Source organism: Ricinus communis, chromosome 7 (assembly GCF_019578655.1).
Source record: "Ricinus communis isolate WT05 ecotype wild-type chromosome 7, ASM1957865v1, whole genome shotgun sequence".
NCBI classification, from domain to species: domain Eukaryota; kingdom Viridiplantae; phylum Streptophyta; class Magnoliopsida; order Malpighiales; family Euphorbiaceae; genus Ricinus; species Ricinus communis.
In genome coordinates this window covers 9940969-9962601 of record NC_063262.1, presented here as the reverse complement: position 1 = coordinate 9962601, position 21633 = coordinate 9940969, and positions in this window count along the sequence as shown.

Genomic DNA, 21633 nt, shown 5'->3' with positions numbered 1-21633 from the left:
GATTATCCGCCCGAATTTAATTTTGATCTAACAAAAGATTAAAAATTATTTATTTATTAAAATCTGATTTAATATATGATTGGATTATTTATTATATTAATTTTTAAATTCTTAATAAAATTAATTATTATCTCTTTTTGTATTAGACGGAAAATTACACTCGTTAAAATTATAATTTGATCTTTAAATTTATTATCAAGTATTAAATGTGTCATAAATTAATTTTATTATTAAATTAGAATAAAATTTTATTTTTAGCATAAATTAATAATGTCTAATTAAAATAATAAATATAATATTCTCTTATTTTATATCTTTTATTTTTTAATAGAATTTAATTCTAAAAATTTAAATATATTAAAAACACTTATTTTTTATTTAATATTATTATAATTACTATATAATTTAATTTTAAATAAGATAAATAGTTAAAAATACTACTTTTATTAGATACTAAAATTAAACTATATTAAAAATAAAATATTTACTCGTATTAATCTCATTTGAATGGTTGATAAAAAGTTTCATCCTTAACGTACAAGATTACTATGATCTTTTTGTTATTAGTGAATTTGTCAACTTAGAGTTTAGATTATTTCACTAGATTAAGACATCATTATTTAATTTAATTTTTATTTTTTATATAGTTTAATTAAAATATATAATAAAAATAACAATAGAATGATAATTTTTAACTAGAAGTGTTTATTTTAAAATTAAATCATATAGTAATTTAATAATATTATTGTAAATATAAGTAGTTTAAAAATATTTAAATTACTTGAATTAAATTGTATTAAAAATAAAAATTAGAGTAAAAAAATATTAAATTTATTATTTTAATTATACATTAAAATTAACTTGTACTGAAAATAAGATTTTAATTTAATAATAAAATTAATTTAGACAGAGCTTGATACTTGATAATAAGATCAATGATCAATTGTAGTCTTAAATTATCAGTTTAGTTTTTTAACTAACACAGAAAAAGGTAGTAGTTAGTTTTATTAAAACTCATGGGATTTTAATGTAATAAAAAAAATACAAGGATTGACTCATACATTAAATCAAACTACATGAGATAAATAATATTTAACTTTTAATAAAATCATCCAACTTTGTATTTATTATCTTTAAATCCTTCACTAGTTGTCGCTAATGTGTGAAATACATTGTTGTCTAAAATACGTTCAGATAATTTAATTAAAATTTTAAATATTATAAAAATGAAAATAAATTTAAAAATTAACGGAACTTAATATACGTTTTCACTTATGCATCATATCAATAACTAATTGACATATAATATAGTGACTAATATTTAGTCAATTAATATATTAAATAATTATTTTATTATTCTATTTTTTTAATTCAACTCAACTATATTAAAATCAATTAAAACTCACTTGCTAAATAATCAAAACACAAAACACAAAATTATAGCTTTCTTTTTATTCTTCGTTTTTGTCTCTTTCTCCTTCTTTCGCGGCATCACTCTCACAGATACGACCAAAACATATTGCTACATCTAGAAACAACAACGGTAATTTATTTTTGCTATAGTTTTTTTAGTTTTATTTATATTTTCTCATTTATTTATTTACATGTATTAGACTTTCTTTTTCAGTTTATTACCAATGGTAAGTTCTAACTATGTAGAAGTAATATACCTTGATAGTGATAGTGAGGGAAATTTGGAAGTGGTTAATAGTAATGAGAAATTAACAACTAATCAAGAGATTTCTATTGCTAATTATGTGAATGAGTTAAAAAATAAATTATTGAAATGGTGTTGCTAGAAGTGAGGAAGAGGCATATATGTTGTATTGTAACTGTGCTCATACCATGGGATATAGTGTTCAAAAAGCAAAATAATATTATTGTAACAGCCTGATCTAGAGAAGCGATCCGACAAGGGTAGATAATGGACGTCGTGGCAAGGATAAGATGTCTAGATAATGAGCGGTTCTGGTAGGCTTCTAGGATGACAGCACTCTAAGGTATGGGGATACATGAATGAATCGAATTGCACATCAAAATAGTGTGGAGAATGGTTGATAACATATATGTAAAAAGTTGAATCTAATCACATGAGATGTTTTTTGATTGTTTGGCTGTAGAGTTAGAGGAACTTCAAAATTAAACGTGCTTGGTTCAGAGAAATTCCAAGATGGATAACTTCTTGGGAAGTTTTCGAACTCACCAAATGGACAAAATCGTGAGGTCAGTGGGGGCAAAAAGCAAACAATATTTCATATAATCTGGTTCTGGATCATTATAAATGGTATCAAAGTAGGACCCTTTTAGTGGATGTGTGGTTCGAGGATGAACTAGGCGAAAGCTGGTGGGCATGTAATAGCCTGACCTAGAGAAGCGGTCCGACGAGGTCGAGAAGTGGACGCCGGGCAAGGATAGGATGCCTCGACAAGGAGTGGCTTCTGGCAAGCTTCTAGGATGACAACGCTCTAAGGTACGGAGGTACATGAATGAATCGAATTGCATATTAAAATGGGACATGGAGTGGTTGATAATATATATGTAAAGAGTTGGAACTAATCACATGAGGTGCCAAACAATCTCGAACCAGGCGAAAGCTAGTGGGCATGTGACAACTTGACCTAGAAAAGTGGTATGACGAGGGCGGGAAGTGGACGTCGGGCAAGGATAGGATGACTGGGCAAGGAGCGGCTTCCTGGGAAGTTCTCGAACCTCCCAAATGGATAAAACCATGAGGCCAGTAGGGGCAAAAAGCGGACAATATTTCATATAATCTAGTTCTGAGTCGTTATAAATGGTATCAAAGCAGGACCTTTTTAGTAGATGTGTAGTTTGAGGACGAACCAGGCGAAAGCTGGTGGGCATGTGACAACTTGACCTAGAGAAGCGGTCCCACAAGGGCGGGAAATGGACGCCGGGCAATGATAGGATTCTTGGACAAGAAGTGGCTTCTGGCAAGCTTCTAGGATGGCAACACTCTAAGGTACGGGGGTACATGAATGAATTGAATTGCACATTAAAATAGGACGGAGAATGGTTGATAATATATATGTAAAAAGTTGAAACTAATCACATAAGGTGCCAAATAATCTCGAACCAAGCGGAAGTTGGTGGGCATGTGAAAGCTTGACCTAGAGAAGCAGTCCGATGAGGGCGGGAAGTGGACGCCGCGCAAGGATATGATGACTGGACAAGGAACGACATCCTCGGAAGTTATCGAACCTACCAAATGGATAAAACCGTGAGGCCAGTGAGGGCAAAAAGCAGATAATATTTCATATGATATGGTTTTGGGTCGTTGTAAATGGTATCAAAGCAGGACCCTTTTAGTAGATGTGTGGTTCGAGGATGAACCAGGTGGAAGCTGGTGGCCATGTGACAGCCTGACCTAGAGAAGCGGTCCGATAAGGGCGGGAAGTGGATGTCGGGCAAGGATAGGATGCCTAGACAAAGAGTGGCTTTTGGCAGGCTTATAGGATGGCAACACTTTAAGGTACGGTAATACATGAATGAATCGAATTATACATCGAGATGGGGTGGGGAATGGTTGATAATATATATGTAAAGAGTTGGAACTAATCACATGAAGTGCCAAACAACCTCGAACCAGGTGAAAGTTGGTAGGCATGTGACAGCTTGACCTAGAGAAACGGTCCAACGAGGGTAGGAAGTGGATACTGGGCAAGGATAGGATGACTGGACAATGAACGACTTCTGGTAGGCTTCTAGGATGGAAGCACTCTAAGGTACGGGGATACATGAATTAATTGAATTGCACATCGAAATGCGGCGGAAAATGATTGATAACATATATGTAAAGAGTTAGAACTAATCATATGAGATACTTTTTGGTTGTTTGGTTATGTAGTTATAGGAACTCCAAAATTAAACGTGCTTGGTTCAGAGAAATTCTATGATGGGTGACCTTCTTGGAACTTTTCAAACCCTCATACGTGGGGGCAAAAAACGGATAATATCTCATGTGATCCGGTTCCGGGTCGTTACAATTATTTTACATGTAGTAAAAGAATTAACTTAACTTTAAACAATATGTTTATTAAAAAGAAGGAATTAAGGATGACAAATAAAGCATGAATGGGAATCCTTCATCTCTAAAGATGGATACAAGGATGAACTATAAGGTAATGATTTGGTTTGTAGAGGACAAAGAGCATAACCACAACATGGTGAAGCATTATAAAAGGCACCTATTAAGATCCACAAGAACAATATCAAAAGGCAATGAATGTGTATTAAAATCTATGTTAACTTCTAAGATTTCAATTACTAGTGTGTATGACTATATGGCTAATGAAAGTGGAGGTATATAAAATATTAGTTTCACAAAGAAAGATGCATAAAAGTATATACATGACTTAAAAGAATCACAAATTGGGGTAGGTGACTCAACTATTTTAAAAGTAAGGCCAACAAAGACTTTACTCTAGAAATATAGGCCATTTATTTGCTTTAAGTTCTGAATAGTGGATTAAATGCATTGTTAGAGCACAGTCGCAATCACCACACCTTATTCGCGATCATAACTTGCTTTTCACGGTCGAGACTCCTTTGTTGTAGTCACGGTTCTTTAAGTAGCAACGACTATAATCCACATGGTAGTCCATGATTCACCTGTTAGAGGTAGCTGTTGGCAATCTTCCTTATAGATATGATCTTCGCGGTCGTGTAAGCTTTTGTGCGGCCATGAGCTTCTAAAGTTAGAGAATTTAAAATAGCAGGCTAAACCTACTGTCTTCATTCTTCACTTTTTCACAAGTGCGATTGCTTGGCTTGCGGTTACGATCTCACCTTCATTTGCAATAGTCATATGAATATGAACGTCGCGGTCGCGACTAGCTGATGGCGGTCGCCAGTTAAGAGGCAGAGTTGGATTGTGAGTTTTCCAAGATATAAATAAATTCTTCAAGAAACACACTCGAAAACCATGGTTAGAAACACTTAATTTAATTGTCAATGTCAAAATCAAGGGTGTCTATAGTCATGAAAAGGACTTAGGCTAACATATATACTTTCAACAGATGATAAAATAAATTATATATTAATTTTAATATAATATCATTTTTAGGAAATCTTCATATACTAAAAAAATTATATTTTTAGTGAATGAAATTAATTATTTACACATTTGACAATTTAAATATTTTATCAATATGTAATTGATAATTCCATAATAAAAAGTATTATATTTTTATGATGGACATTAATATTCATCATTCATAGATATAATATCCATTGTTTAATGTAACAATGTTTATTTTTTATTACATCAACTTTTAAATGTTCATTGTTTTAATAAAGGTTGTTCATTATTTATGATCTGCATTTCATTAATTTGTTCTTATTAAAATCAGTGGTTATAACTTTATATATGTTTCCCGTATTACTATAAAATATTACTTTAAATGAAAGTAATGTTGATTCTTTATGAAAGTTAGATTCACTATTTTTGTGATGCATAATAAAATATTTTTGTGATTGACATAAACATTCTTCATTCATAAGCATAATATTCATTAGTTTGTTATGGGTATTCGTCATTAATGAATACCATATTCATTAATCAATTGGACATATATAATATAGACATAAGATAAATCTTTCTATAGTAAAAAAAATTATATTATTAGTGAATGAAACTAATTTTGACAATTTAAGAAGGCTCAATATATCTATTGGCATCTCAACTTGCATAAAAAAAATCTAACATTCTCCTAAACTTTTGAAGCAACCTTTCAACCACCTAAACTTGTATATTTAATCACTTTTAAATCTTTTAGTGCTGACGTGGAGGCGTGTCTTATTCAAGCGGGTTGACTGTTTCAATAAAATTGATGCCGAATATTATATTTGATCCTTATGACTTTTAAAAAATATTCTTTAACCCTTCAGAAATTTTTTATATTTTATAAAATATCTTTTTAACCCTTCAGATTATTTTAACATAACTTTTATTAAATATTTATTTGAAGCCTCTAAAATTTTTAAAATTATATATTTTTAGATTTATAAAATTGAATAATGTGTTTTAATAATGATAATGAAGTTCTTAATTTTTCTTTGTGCTTGCAAATTTAAAAATATAGTCGAAATAGAAAACTTAAATTCTTTATTTATATTTTAATCTTCATAGTTGAATTATTTTATTAATATATTATCCTTTAAACTTTATGATTTATCTATCATCTTTTTATTAATATTAGTTATATATGATAAAAATTTTAATTTGATTATAAGCTATAACATTCAACATTATAAATTTAACAAATTAATATTTTAAAAATTTTAGAGGAATAAAAAGATATTTTATAAAAATTATAAAATATTCAAAAATCATGGAGAAATTGAAAAAATATTTTATGAAATATTAAAAATAAGGGGCCAGAAAAGATATTTTCAAAATTTATAAAATATAAAAAAAAAACTTGAAAAGGTGAAGAGATATTTTTTAAAAAATTATAAGGATCAAATAGAATATTTTAGCATCAACTTTGCTGACATACTCTGTATATGTGCATCTACGTCAGCATGAAGGTGTTTAAAAAACAGTTAAATATAGAAGTTCAAGTGTTTGAGAGATTTTAATAGAAGTTTAGAGAGATAATATCCTTTTTTTTATATAAGTTAAGGTATTTACAAATGTATTCAACATTTAAGAATTTCATCAATATATAATTGATAATTCCATAACTAAAAGTGTAGTAATTTTATGATGGACATTAATATTTATCATTTATAGACACAATATTTATGTTTATTGTAATGCTATTAATTTTTTACTACATCAACTTTTAAATGTTCATTGTTTTAGTGAAGGTTGTTTATCATTTATGATCTGTATGTTCATTAATTTATTTTTATTAAAATCAGTAATTATAAGTTTATATATGTTCCTCATATCACTATGAAATATTATTTCAAATGAAAATGATATTGATTCTTTGTGAAAGTTAGATTCACTATTTTTGTTATGCATATTAATATCTTTTTTTGATTGACATAAGTATTATTCATTCATAAGCTAATATTCATAAATTTATTAATGGATATTCATTATTAATGAAAATTATATTCATTAATCAATTTAAATGGACATATATAATATAGACATAACATAAATTGTCCTTACAGTTAGTAAAAAAAAAAAAAGTCAAGCTAAAGTTATGCTATAATTATTTATATTATTGTACAAATATTTTTTCAATAAAATAAAGTCAACAAATAATGAACATTTATGTTTAAAAATGAACATTTAATGCATGTTTAATAAATATCTAGTACATATTTAATGTATCTATTATTTAAAAAAATAAGCGTCAAAACTTTGATGCACGTGTCTGAAATTTGACGCGTGCATCATAATTTTGACGCACGTGTTGTACTGAGGTCGAACCATAATATAATATAGGCTGGAGATAAAGATATAAGGCTTCTATAATATTATTATTTATGTAGTGGCTAGATGAAATACAATAACTTATGCATAATTTCTTAAAGTGGAATGGTTAACAGTATTTAGATGGTGGTGTTCAAATAAAATGAAAAAAATAATTACTACTCTATTAGTATCAATTTTACATATTGCTTGCCACACAATCTCTTGAAAAGATATATATATATATATATATATATATATATATATATATATATATATATAAATATAGATGATATAAATTAATAGGAGAGTGCTTGATTCAATTTCCTCAATCCAAAAGATTACTTGCCAACCAAGCAACAAAGAAGACCTAACAATGGCACTGATCCTACCCAACATTTCTCAACAGTCTCAAACTAACTTCGACATCTCTATATTGCTTAAGTGCCCTGCCGCCGCCACCTAAATAATAACCAAAAAACTGCTTCGATATCTTTTATCAATCTTTTCTTTCTAATATTTTGAACAGTGATATACAAAAGATTATATGGGTCAATCAAAATTCTTCATCAGATGGTAAAGCTAAGATCGTTGTTCATTTCTGTATTAATAATAAGAAGACTAATAATGAAACTCTTAAAAAGATGTTAAAGAAAAAAATCAACTCTTGAGACCTAAAAGAGTTATCTACAAGAAACTTTTTACTGATAAGTTAGGTATTCATGCAGAGTTGCTTAAAAAGAATGAGAAGACTACCGTTGGACTTATAAAAGAAGAGATTGAAAATAATATTTTGGTCATCACTGATGGAATCAAATTGCCGAGAAAATCCAAGAAGATGATACCCATGAATGTGCAAAAAATTCATAATAATTTCTTTCTTAGTTTAGGGTTGTCTTCAATAACGTTTGATTCCTATAAAGTTCAAAGAGGAAGGTTTAATGTCTTCAATAACCTTTGTTTCCTACTCTAGAATTGTCTTAAATGACCCTTAATTCTTACAAAGTTCATGAAAGGAGATTTAATTTCTTTCTCCATTAATACAAGTTGTTAGTTATTATTATTGTTATTATTTATTGTTACTTAACATTGTTCATACTTTGTGAAAGATTAAATTACTTTCAATTCATTGTAGGATTCCTATGATATATTATAGATATAGATATGTTATATTGCCAAGACAATAAGCACAACAATACCTTCATAAATTAAAGTTACATTAATTTCTAAGAAAATAATTTCTTTTGAAACTGTTCTAATAAATTAAATGTAATAATACTTTGAGGTGTACTAAAATCTTGAATAACCTTTGTTTCATGGTCTAGGATTGTCTTGAATGACCCCTAGTTCTTCTTACGGAGTTCGTGAAAGGAGAGTTTAATTTCTCCTTCCATTAAAATAAGTTGTTATTTATTATTATTATTATTTACTGTTAGTTGGTCTTAACATTGTTCATAGTTTCTAAAAGATTAAGTTACTTTCAATTTATTGTAGGATTCCTATGATCTATTATAGATGTGTTTATAATGCTAAGATTATCAACACAACAAATCCTTTATAAATTAAAGTTGTGTAATTTCTAAAATAATTTCCTTTAAAACTGTTATAATAAATAAGATTTATTGGTACTTTAGTGTTATTATGGACAGTAGTTTTTGGGTGCGCATCTAAGTGTTTTTAGCGACTACGATATTGTAAGGCTTTTCAACCTAATCGGGAACACACTAACTAGTCATTAGACTAGCACGGAGGTGGGAGTTGCCACCCGAGTAATCATTGGGACACTTTTACTAATGAGTAGCGTTTTTCAGATTCCATAAGGAAGCCTACGCCACAAATCTAGAGATGGATCCGAAAGCCAACTTCCTTAATTATGTATATTAGTCTTAATTTTATTGTTCAACAAATCATTCCCTATAAACACGAGTAGTTCATACACAAGCATACCAAATAATACATATAATTTACCTAGGTCTAGCCCATTTTATTCAAGCCCATTCCATATTGGAGTTCTTAGCTTAATTTACTAGTTAATTATATATGTAGCTCACCTAGTCTTACCCAATTACATATTATGCTTTTGATTTCCATCCATTATACCTAATATACTACTTATTATGATAAGGCTCGTTCTGTATGAACCTAATTCTAATAAAGCCCAATCTAACTGAAACATGCTAAGGCCTACTAAGTTCTACTTTAATTTTAGAGTTTAGGCCTAGTTAATGTTAGGTAGCCTATTAGACTACAATATTCATGTTGGGTCCAATTTTAACCCTAAGTCTCTATGGCTCATTTTGATTAATTAATCACATAACACATATTTAATCAATCATACAGTAAGCAAAATAAACAAAATAAAAGACAGGAAATAAACCTAATTGTTACAACCCGGTCTATAACTAAATTGCGAAGTAAAAAGACCTACAAATCTAATATAGTATATAAATACGTCAAATTCGACCAAACCAAAAATGGGACTGAATATTGCACAACTGATTGGCTCTAGGGTTCCTTGGGGGTTTTCTGGTGATTCGTCAGTGTATCTTGCATTCTACAGAGCCTAATTTCACATGCACAGAGACTAAAATTCATTAGATATTAAAAAAAAGAATGAAAACAAAAATAAAAACAACCAGAATCAATTGATTGATAAAAAACCCTAAAAACTAATAAAAACCCTAGAAACTAAAAGTACAGTAATAAAAAAGATAGCAACTTAATCAAGCAATCCTATTAAACATATTTAATTACTGAATCCTAGTGAGAATAAATGTAATTATTAATCCTATTGCATGTGTATAATCAGATTTAAAATCCTAACTAGCAAAGTTATCAGATTTAAAATCCTAGTGTCCTTATTATCAAGTTTCAAAACCCAATTAATGCAGATTCAAACAAACCTTAATCTAATCATTCTAATCATAAATAATAACAATAACTCTAATCATGTTTCTAAAAAAATAAAATAAAAAGAAACATAATAACCAGTTTAGAATGATGAAGGATGCATGTTTAGAGGAACCCTCAGGTTGTTACTATAATTGATGGTTCTGCGAGTCTTAGGTGATGAGGATGCAGTCGAGTCAAAGACTGGCAGGTAATCTAGTTTTGGAGGGAGGTTGAAAATCTTTTGTCGATTAAAAACAAGTTTTCAGAAAATGAGATTTTCTCTTGAGTGGCTTCTTCTTTCTTAAGGACTTGACTTTTCTGAAGAACGACAATAATTTTTTCCCTTTTTTTTCTCTGGCTTTTTTCTCTGGCTTTTCTCTTTGAATGTTTTCTGTTGATTTTTTCTTTCTCTTTGAGTATCCCTTGTTCTTTTAACCATAGACACCTCTTTCTATTTATAGTCGTAGGGTTTCGAAAAAAATCCTAAAAGAAATGATAATCTCAAAATAAGTTAATAAATATTCAATTTTAAATTTTTAAATTTAAATAATTATCATTAAAAATCCATGATTATCGTTAAAACCTTCTAGAATCTCTATCTAGATGTAAAATTGTCGAGAAAAAAAGACGTTGAAGTGCAAGAACCCCAATCGACACAGGGAAAGTTTAAGAAAACTTGCAATTGGGTCCTTGAATTTATAAAAACTACCGTTTTGACCCTCAAATTTTTTCTTGACAATTGAGTCAAAATTGATTTTAGAAAAGGTAATTCCAGCTGGATTAGCCTCTACCCTAGCCTCGGATTCGCTTGGTCTTCATCTCCCGAGACCCGAGAAGACAGTAACTTTCATTATATGGTTTTTCTCGATATCTAGATCGAGAAAATGAGTGTTGAAAACTATTATTATTTTTCTTTGGATTATTTTAGTGAATGTAGCTTTTATAACTTTAAATAACAATAAAATTATAGAAATAAATAAATAAATAAATATATATATATATATATATATGTATGTTCCAATCATGAACCAGGATTCACACTTGTGAAGAATGTTCCTCTCTGAATTCATAAAAATCACATAAGACTTCACGACCAAAGTTTCCAGCCATAAAATAAGGTGTATGCAACCATGAATCAAAGTTCACAACCGTGAAATTAGGTTTTTCCAACCGTGCATTTTTGTTCACGCCCCATGGTGGGTTCTAGAATTTTGAATTTGAATTTTATGTTGAAGCTTCTCGTGAAGGAGGATTTCCACCTACTGCACTTATAGAGGTTGTTGAAACAATTATTATTTTTGTATTTATTGAAGCCCTAACAGTTCTAGGGAAAGCAAGAGAAATTACTTTTGAGCCACCACTTGTATTAACTCTCAACAACCTCAAGTTCTTTATAAATTTCGTCTTACTTTAAAGATTCAATATTAGGCTTGAATCTTTAGGTAGTTAGTGATTAACTCTTGTATTCAAAGCTCACAGGGTTAGGTTGAGTGTTTAGGTAAGGGATTGATTACTTTTGTAACAAAAATTAAAAATCTTATATTGGGTTAGAATGTGAACCTTAGGAAAACACTTGGGTTTGTTCTTAGCCATGTGAAAAAAAAACTCAACTAGAGTTAGGTTGTAATTCTATTTAATAATGAAAATCTCAAGAGGACTCTTAAGGAGTAGATGTAAGCAAGTGTCGGCCGAACCACTATAAAATCCTTATTTTTATGTTTGTGCTTGATTCTCTTCTTACTTAGTTTTGGTTTTTAGTTCTTGAGTTCAACTAATTTAGCCCCTCTTTTATTGCATCCAAAATTACATTTGGTATTAGAGCTTTAGCGTTCTTTAATTAAAGATTTAATCCTCATCTTGAAGTAAAGGTTTTAGGAAACCACATCCAACCATGATGGAAAGGGTCAAGCATTCAATAGGCCTCCCTTCTTTGATGGAACTGACTATCCATATTGGAAGAATTGTATGAAGATATCCCTTGAAATTGATGAAATTTGCTTATCAGATATAGTAGAAGAAGGGATATCTCTTCCAACAAAGAATAAGAATGGTATTGAAATGCTCAAGAAAAAGATGGAATGGTCTTCAGAAAAAAGAAAGCTTTATTCAAGGGATAGAAAGACTGTGAACATCCTCTATTGTGCTCTATCTAGGGAAGAGTATGGTGGAGCTGAGCATTATCTTTTCACAAAGAAGATTTAGGATTCTTTAGCCAACAAACATAAAGGAATAACTCCAGTCAAGATCAAGAAAATCCAAATCTTGGCACATAAATATGAGATATTCTAAATGGAGCTAAATGAGAAAGTTTTTAAAATGTATAGTCGGCTCATGAGTATCATCAATGCCTTGAAGAAGTTTGGCAAGATGTATCAACTTGAAGAAATCAATAACAAGATTTTGATAATTCTTCTTCGAAAAGAGTGGGAATCAAATGTCAACTTAGTTGAGGAAGCAAACAACCTCTCTACCTTTTCTACTGATCTCCTTATTGGCAAACTCCTTACCTATGAAATTGCTAAGGAATTCAAGGAAGAAAAGAAAGAGTCAATTACTCTCAAGGCCAAGAAAGTCATCTCTAGTGATAGTGAGAGTGATTATAGTGATGACTATAATGAGGACCTTCTCTCATTTTCAAGAAGCTTATAAGCATTCTTGTGAAGGAGAAGTTTGGCAAACCAATCAAGAAGCATGATAACAACAAAAAGAAATCCTTTATATGCTTTATTTGAAATAAATCGGGTCACATCAAAATGGATTGTCCAAGCTCAAAAAGTATCCCAAGAAACAAAGCTACTTGGGAGGACTAATGAACTCGAGGATGATAATGGCTCAAGTGAGAATGAAGTGGCAGATTTTTGCTACTTGGCAATAGAGGAACCTATAAATGATGAGGTAATTGACTTTAACTCCCTTACATGATGAATTTGTTGAGATGTGTGATATTACCATGCATAAGTATGATTAAATAGTTTTAAAGAAATTTTTAAAAAAAACAAGGTAAATGAACTTGAAAAAAGTATTGATGATTTGAAACTTGAAATTAGTTCACTTTTCAAATCTAATGTAGAGTTGACTAAATCTTTAAAAGAATGTTTATCTAAAGGAAAAGTGGCACTTATAGAACATAAGAAAGTGATTAAACTCAATGAGGACTTAACCATTGAAAGCTTGAAGTGCTATAAAGATTTGAAAAATGAGCTTTTAAAAATAAACTCTCAACTTGTTAAGTTTACAAAAGGCAAAGAAAAACTTGATGATTTAATAAATGTTCGGGATTTGTATATGTTTTTTCTAGTAAGAACAAAACAATTTTTATAAAACTATAAGATTTTCTTACATCTTTCTCCAAATCCAGCAAAGGAGCTTCTAGCTTTAAACCTAGAGAGGCTTAAGCTCCACCACTTAAAACCCAACCCAAAAGTGCTAGTGGTCAAGGAAGGCAAATGTAAGGAGTTTAAAACTCTAAAGCCTCACAACATAGGATGAAGCATGATCATAAACACTTATATTCTAGACCTTTGAGCAATGGGCATATGCATTAACATAATCATCATCTTAAAGATGTCACTTGCTTAAGTGTCCAATAAGGATGAGCCATTTTTGTCACCTATTTGGAAATACATCAAAGACTAACAATAAAAGACTTATTTGGGTACGTAAGAAGAAGTGAATTATTTATTTTGTAGGTGTATTTTAAGAGTACCACAAATGAGAACAAGTGGTACCTTGATAGTGGTTGCTCAAGACACATGACGGACAATCCATATCTCTTCTCACACCTTGAGATGAAAAGTAAAGGTAAAGTAACCTTTGGAGATAATGCCAAAGGTAAGACTATTGGCATTTTAAAATTGGTAAGAAAGACTCTTCCTCTATCAACAATGTGTTATATGTTGATAGTTTGAAACACAATCTTTTGAGTATTAATCAACTATGTGATAAAGGATACAATGTAACCTTTAACCATTAAAATTTTTCTATCACCCGAAGGAATGAGAAAGAAGTTGTGTAAAATAGGAAAGGATTAACAATATATACATGGTTGACCTTGCTGAATTGACTAATCAAAAAGTTGAGTGCTTATAACTTTAAATGATGACTCTTGGATGTGGCATATAAGACTTAGGCATACTAGCATGGAGCTCATTGGAGATTTGTATAAAGAGAGCATGTCATTGGCCTTTCAAAAGTCAAATACAATAAAGACAAAGTATGTGGAGTATGTTAAATGAGCAAGCAACACAAGAGCTCTTTCAAGGCCAAAAACAAGATAATTTCCTCTAAACCTCTTCAACTTTTGCATATGGATTTATTTGGACCTTATAGAGTTGCTAGCTTAGGTGGTATGTAATATGCATTTGTGATTGTAGATGATTATTCTAGATACACTTAGGTAGCCAAAAGGTTTGAAATATTTTTAAGAATTTCAAAAAGAACTCAAAATTAAGGGTTTTAAAATTCTTCTATTAGAAGTGATCATAGAAAAGATTTGAAATGAAAGTTTTAAAACCTTTTGTGAATAAATGGGCATCTCACACAACTTGTCTTCTCCTAGGACACCTCAACAAAATGGGGTTGTTGAAAGGAAGAGTAGGACATTGGTATTGATGGCTAGAACCATGCTCAATGAGTACAATCTTCTTAAGTACTTTGCCGTCAATACTGTTTATTATATTGCAAACCGTGTTCATATTAGACCTATTTTGAATGAAACTCCTTATGAGCTTTGGAATACTAGAAAACCTAAGATTTCATATTTAAAAGTATTTAGTTGCAAATGCTACATATTAAATACTAAGGGCAACCTTGGAAAATTTGACTAAAAAACTGATTAGGATATATTTTTGAGGTGTGCTGCAACTAATAAATCTTATAGGATCCATAATAAGAGAATTCAAGTTGTTGAAGAGTCTATGTATATTGTATTTGATGAGTCTAATTCACTTGATATAATAATTGTAGTTGTTATTGATAATGATGTAGATGTCTTTGACACTCCCTCAACTTAATAACAAGTTATCACTTCAAATAAGGATCAAAGAGGAGAAATAGACATGGAGCCCTATAAAGTGGAAGTGGAAGTGATGCCTCCTAGCCAACCTTAATATAGATTGGTAATTCAAGAAGGATCAACCCAAAGATCACATCATTAGTAAACCATCAAAAAGGGTAACTACTAGATCTTCTTTTAGAAACATCATTAATTTAACATTTATCTCTCAAGTTGAGCCAAAGTCTATTAATGAAATTGATAATTGTTGGGATTGGATTGCCTGCCAAGTAATACATTAAAGGCCAATCAAGACCCTAAAGATCACATAATTTGAGAGAAATAAGTTTTGGCAATTAGTTTCTAAGCCTAAGGATTATCCTATTATTAGTATCAAATATGTGTTTAGAAACAAACTTGATGAAGATGGTACCATTACTAGGAATAAGACTAGGATAGTAGCTAAGGGTTATAACCAAGAAGAAGAAATATATTATGTTGAAATCTTTGCCCCCATTGCAAGGTTAGAAGCCATTGGATTATTGCTTACATATGCATCTCATATGAATTTCAAATTATTTTTAAATGGATGTTAAAAAGTGCTTTTCTAAATGGTTATGTTGACGAGAAAGTATATATTGAGCAAACTCTTGAATTTGAGAATCATGAATTATCAAATCATGATTTTAAGTTACAATATGGTTTGAAACAAGCTCATAGAGCTTGGTATGAGAGATTAAGCTCATTTCTTTTGTCAAATGATTTTTTTTAAAAAGAAAATGTTGACACAACTCTTATTATTAAAAAGCATAAGCATGATATGTTAATTATACAAATAAATATCAATGAAATGCTATTTAGTGCTACTGATGAATGCTTGTGTGATGAGTTTTCTAACTATATGCAAAGTGAGTTTGAGATGAGCATAATAGGTAAGCTCTAATACTTTCTTGGACATCAAATTAAGCAATGTGATGAGGGCATCTTCATCAATCAAGCAAAGTACACCAAGGAGTTTCTTAAAAAGTTTGGCATGGAAGGAGCAAAGCCAAGCAAGACTCCCATGAGCACAACTATCAAACTTGATAAGGATAAACGTGGTAAGCTAATTTGTAGGAAGAAATATTGAGGTATGATTGGTAGTCTTCTTTACGTTACTGCTAATAAACTGAATATCATGTTTGATATGTATTTATGTGCTCAGTTTCAATTTTATCCTAAAGAATCTAATTTGCTTACAGTAAAAAGAATTTTAAAATATCTTGTTGGCATATTGCATTTAGGTCTTTGCTATCCTAAGGGTAATGCATTGAAATTTGTTAGTTATACGAGTGTGGATTATGTGGGTTGCATCCAAGATAGAAATAGTACCTCTAGTACTTGCCAATTCCTAGAAAATTTCCTTATTTATTGGTTTAGCAAGAAATAAAATTCAGTTACCTTATCTATGGCTGAAGCTGAATATATAGGTGCTGGTTGTTGTCGCACTCAAGTGCTTTGGATTAAACAACAATTCTTAAACTTTAAAGTTTCACTTGATCAGATTTCCATCAAATGTGATAATACAAGTGTCATAAACATTTCTAATAATCCTATCCAACACTCTAAGACCATGTATATAGACATTAGGCATCATTTCTTGTGTGATCATATACATAATGGTGACGTTGTATTAGAATTTATTGATACAACACATCAACTTCTGGACATCTTCACCACATCTCTTAATGAAGAGCGTGTGAATTTGATTAAAAGGGAAATCAATATAATTAGTGGCAGTTATTTATGATTTGCTTGTGCTTTCCTTGATTAATTACTTTAAATATTGTGAACCTTGAGTGTTTATATATTTCTTCATATATATTTGGCACTCTTGTATGGTATATTCTTAGCATATATTAATTCCAATGAAGCCTAATCTAAGCTTAGACTTGTTTGAAATGTGTTTTAAAACCTTTTAAAAACTTATATTTTTACTCTTTTTCACGGCTCGGAATAATTTTTCCCACCTGTGAAGTTGGGAACTTCACAATCGTGAATTTTTATTCACAGCCATGAAGATAGTTTTGAATCAAACAGATTTTGGCAGTAGATTTCACGGTGGCGTCCCATTCGTGAATCCTAGTCTTTATGGATTGGCGTCCCATCTATGAATTCCAGCCTTCAAAACTGTGAATCATTTTTCATGGTTATGAATGCTACGATTTCTACAATATTAAAACATAATGGCTATTTAAAAAATGCTCAAATCCACTTTCTTTCTCTAAAACCTCGCCATTCCAACACATTTTATGTCAAATAACATCTTTTTCTCAGAAACTCACTCATTTTGAGAATCTCTCACTTTAAATTTTTGAAATCCCTTTTTTTCTCTCCTCTCTCAAATTAAAATCCCTAATTTCTCTTCTCTCTTCTCTTCAATTGCGAAGAGATTCAAAACTATCTCTAAGAAGGAGAAATCGATGAAATATGTGGACCATGTGGTTTCTTTACTTAATGAAAATCACAAGAAAAAGTATGCCTATCTGAAACTAGGACTATCACTTTCTCTAGAAGATTTTTTTGGGATTCCGTAGCAAAGCTATGCTTGAAAAAGAAAATGGTTGATATGCTAACTAGGAATGGATGGACAAGTTTTGTGATTGTTAGGGAAGACACCTATAGGGAACTCACCCTAGAATTTCTTTCTACCATTGAATTGAAATCAAATGGTAACATATCCTTTCAATTAGATAGTGAGGAGAAAATCCCCATTGCCTTTTCATTTACTACAATTTTTAGTTTGACTTATGAGAAAGCTCTCTAAGAGTGAGAAATTGTAGAATTCACCCCAGGTTGTGCTTGGCAATCCCTCGCCACTAGTGGTACTTGAGATGTTAAAACTACTAAAGGCTCCTATCTATAAATACATTCATAGGTTTATGTCATTTTCAATTTATAGTATAGGTAAGTGTAATGGTTCGGCTAAGGAAAACCAAATTATTTTTCTTTAGTGTATGGAAAACAATAAGCGTGTTGCATATAGTCAATATCTTGTGGATCAATTGTACTCAATTGCACAAAAAGAAAATGAGTGACATTGTCATATGGAGTTTAGTCACTAAGATTGCCCTTGTCCTTGTGTGTTTTAATCCTAAGGAGTATGGATTTAAGCAACTCAAAGTTAGTGAGAATATGGCTATCGATCTCTCTAGATTAACTAAATGGAAGGGAACAAGGAAGTTGCCCTTAATGAGTATCGCTTTCTTAATGCTAATGAAGGACATATTTGGGAACAACAAGACTTAGATGAGTTTAGGCAAGGCTGTGGTGATTCTACTTGGAAGCGTCTAAGAAGCCATGTGTTTAGTGAATCTTTTTTGTCTCCTTCTAACTCTTGGGTACAACAAATCATTACCCATTTTGATGCTAAATTTGATGCCAAGTTTGAGGAATTGGATGCTCGATTTGATTGCTTGGAAGGTAAATACAATACTCTTCAAGCCAATGTAACTTTTATTAAGAAGCAATTCTTTAGTCTACCATAGTTCTTAATCTTGTTTTGCTAACTTTCAAACATTTCATGTTTGTAGCTTTTAGTGCTTTGGAAACATTTCTTTATATTAGTTTATTTGCTTTCTTTGTCTTTTCTTTTGGCTTATGTCTCTTTTATACCTTTATTTATTAATTATAAATTTCAAATTTTGTCTCAAATGGGGTTTCAAGTGGTACCTTATGACAATTATTGTTAATAGTTTTTTTTTATTGTTATTGCGTAAACTATTTTATTTAGGGGGAGATTCTCCATTGCTTTATCCTTTTAAATTGGTTGTTTGTCACCATCAGAAAGGAGAAGTTAAACCTTGAGGGTTATTAAACATATTTTGATGGTCACAAATAATAAGTATATCTAAAAATTTTAATTGTGTTTATGTGTAAGGCAAGAAAAACCAAAAATCTTCGATCTTCTTAGAACAATATAGATTCACGCCTGTGAACTTTTCTTCATGCTTGTGAATCTTAATTTTCTAATTGTGAAATAAAGTTCTCACCCGTGAAGATCTTACAGCTCAAAGACAAAAGCAACAGTAGCATTCACAGGTAGGCTTCCCAACCGTGAATGTGAAGTTTCACGGCCATGAACCAGAATTTATGCCCGTGAAAAAACTTACCTCCCTAAATATAAAAAAAACCATATAAGGATTCATGGTCAGCTTTCTCAGCCGTGAAGTTGAAGATTTACGGCCATGAACAATCTTCCCAGTTGTGAAAAAGAGTATTCACGGCCATGAACCCTTATGCCCGTGAAGAATGTTCCTTTCCAAATTCACAGAAACCATAGAAGGCTTCACGGTCAAAGTTCCCAACCGTGAAATAAGGTATTCTCAGTTGTAAACCAAAGTCTCCAGTCTTGAAATCAGGTTTTTCCGGCCGTGTACTTTTGTTCACGCCCATGACGGGTTTTAGAATTTTTAGTCTTTTTTTTTGCACCGAAACTTCATGGCATGAAGGAAGATCCCCACTCGTAAAGCTGCATTTATGAAGATTGTTAAAACGGCTATTTTTGCATTTATTGAAGCCCCAACGTCTTTATTTCACTTAGAACTACAAAAGCTTCACTTTAAACACTTATAGGGGAAGAAAGAGCAATTATTTTGAGCCATCATTTGTATTAACTCTAAATAACGTAAATATATTCATTAATTTCATCTTACTTTAAAGATTTAAGATTGGGCTAGAGTGTGAATCTTGGAAAAATATTTGGATTTATTTTTAACCTTGTGAAAAAAAGCTCAAATAGAGTTAGGTTGTAATTATATTTGATAATGAAAATCTTAATAGGATTCTTGAGGAGTAGATGTAAGCAAGTATTGGCTAAACCATTATAAAATCATTGTGTTGTGTGTTTGTGCTTGATTCTCTTCTTGCTTAGTTTTAGTTTTTGATTTTTGATTTCAACCAATTCGCCTCCTCCCCCTTTTGGTTGCCTCTAGAATTATAGAATTTAAGATCTTGAAGTTAATGATGTCTTTAAAAGTGTATCTTGAAATATCATCGGGTTAGAGTAGTATTTTATTGACTCTACAAACAGAAAGAAATAATATAAATAATATTAAGACTATGTTTGGCAGGATCTAATGAAACATGTAATGGGATCACCATATATTCCATGCTTCATTATTTTATTTATTAATAATATTTATGTAATACAATAATAATTAAATCATATAATCAAGTATCATTAATTTGATATAATGCTTAATACACAAAAAAATCTATATAATAAGGATTAATTACAATATTTTTATTTTATTTATTTTATTTTTTATCAATATAATTTAAATACCTTCAACCACCACCATTCGGTGACTAGTGACCAATTTCTGGCGACCAATGACTAGATTCCGGCAACCAATGACATTTTTAAAAAGTAAGTTTAATATGTTAGTTCTATATCAATTGTTATAAATAAATTAAATATTAAAATAAAAATTACAATTATATTACATTACATATATTTTTTGTTATAACCAAACATAATAATGGAATATGAATATATTACATTCCATTACTTTTTTGATTTTATTATATTAATTGATTATATTATATTCCATTACACTCTACCAAATATAATCTAAGACTGTAAATTTAGAATTCAAAAGTTATCTTGATAAATTTTTTTAATCAATTAAAAATATAAAATCTTAAAAAAATTAAACCTCAATTTTGTGAATATAATTATTTCATATAAAAACAAGCATTCCATTATTAATAAAGTATAAAATTTCTTAATTAGCAATCTATTTGAAGATATCAATAAGGTGTTGAAATAAAAATAAGAAATATACAATAAAAGTAAGTTAGCATGGTAGAATCAAATAAGAAAATTCTAATATTTTTAAAAAGAAAATCCTAATATTTTGAGAGTATTATAAAAGTGCCATTGTCATTTATCTTATTTAATATAGTTATATTAATTTTAAAATATGATACATGTCTTATTTATAAAGAGAAAGTAAAAATAAGGTAACAAAGAGAAAGTGCTTAGCACTCCTCGTGCTGTTATTCATTTCAAACTTACTTTTGCAATTAATTCTTTTTTTGGTGGATCGTCTTGTCAATACTGCTGTTAAGCAGATTTGGCCATTAAGTTTAGTAAGAGAGTGTTGGCATAGCCATTGGAGAGGAGCCGATAACTTGTTACGACCCGATTTGTGGGCCTGTGACGGGCGTTTGAAAATGGATAGGCGTAAGGCCATTAAAACTGATAGCAAACCTGACTAATTAATAATTTAACTAAAATATATTTATATCCAACATGTTAGATATTGCGCTTACAAATAATCAAATATTTATATGTCAGATATTTATATCATCA